The following is a 537-nucleotide window of genomic DNA, read 5'->3' as shown; positions in this document are numbered from 1 at the left end:
TTGTTTTCTTTTTATAATCACCAGATCCTTTATTTATGTTTTCTTCGGCAGTTGCGTCAGAGTTAACTAATTACCGCTGTGTTGTTAAAATGAACGAATACAATTGAAATATGTGTGTGTATTTTAAAGAAAGAATAGGAATGGAATAAGAGGCGACACCAAATAAGGAAACCCACCTCCTAGAGAGAGACAGAAGACACAACTAATTTAATTCAATATTCAACTGAACCAATGAAACCTAACCTATCTTAACATAACCTAGAATTATTCTAAATACAAATTACAATAGTAAATTTATAACAGACATAATGTTACTTAACATAATTTTCAACTGCATCAGTAAAACCTAACCTAAGTTGATTTAACCTAAAAATGTTCTAAATAGAATTTATAATAGTAAATCCCCAGTAGACCACAATTTTTAGCTTAGAACGATAGAAAACAGAAATCGTAGCAGTGAAACTATAATATACGTATGTTACCTAACATAACTTTCAACTAAATCAGTCAAACTTGACCTAACTCAACCAAAGAATA

This window comes from Megachile rotundata, chromosome 6 (assembly GCF_050947335.1).
Source record: "Megachile rotundata isolate GNS110a chromosome 6, iyMegRotu1, whole genome shotgun sequence".
Classification (NCBI taxonomy): Eukaryota; Metazoa; Arthropoda; class Insecta; order Hymenoptera; family Megachilidae; genus Megachile; species Megachile rotundata.
This window is presented reverse-complemented; position numbering follows the sequence as displayed.